Source organism: Wasmannia auropunctata, unplaced genomic scaffold (genome assembly GCF_000956235.1).
Source record: "Wasmannia auropunctata unplaced genomic scaffold, wasmannia.A_1.0 LD274125.1, whole genome shotgun sequence".
Taxonomy (NCBI): domain Eukaryota; kingdom Metazoa; phylum Arthropoda; class Insecta; order Hymenoptera; family Formicidae; genus Wasmannia; species Wasmannia auropunctata.
In genome coordinates, this window is record NW_012088765.1 from 1 (window position 1) to 310 (window position 310).

General features: G+C 39.0%; 1 long non-coding RNA gene across 1 annotated transcript; it reads left to right on the forward strand.

The window, feature by feature from the left end:
• Positions 1–27: 27 nt before the first annotated feature.
• Positions 28–301, forward strand: LOC105461961. The gene is made up of 2 exons (XR_976003.1): positions 28–129; positions 203–301. It is a non-coding gene; the product is annotated as an uncharacterized LOC105461961 (long non-coding RNA).
• The last annotated feature ends 9 nt before the right edge of the window (positions 302–310 follow it).

A 310-nucleotide genomic window follows, 5' to 3' on the forward strand; every position in this document is an offset into this window, starting at 1 on the left:
ACGGAATTGTTGAAAACACGAACACTCTTAAGGTGATCGCGACTGTGACAACACGCGACTCTCTGCGCATTTTTTTGTAAGGATTGTGAGTGCCAATTTTTTACAACGATTTTGACTTGTTTCGTAATGGTGAGTATAGGGCTCCGGAATAGTTCACACAAAGTTTTTTCAAGTGCAATTCTCAATAAGATCATTCTCACAGATGAATCTTGCATTCAATCTTGGAACTGAAGGCCCATCTCATACATTGCGGAACATACTTCTGATAATTACAAACGGAATATGGGGAATCTGGTAGAACTCTATGTAT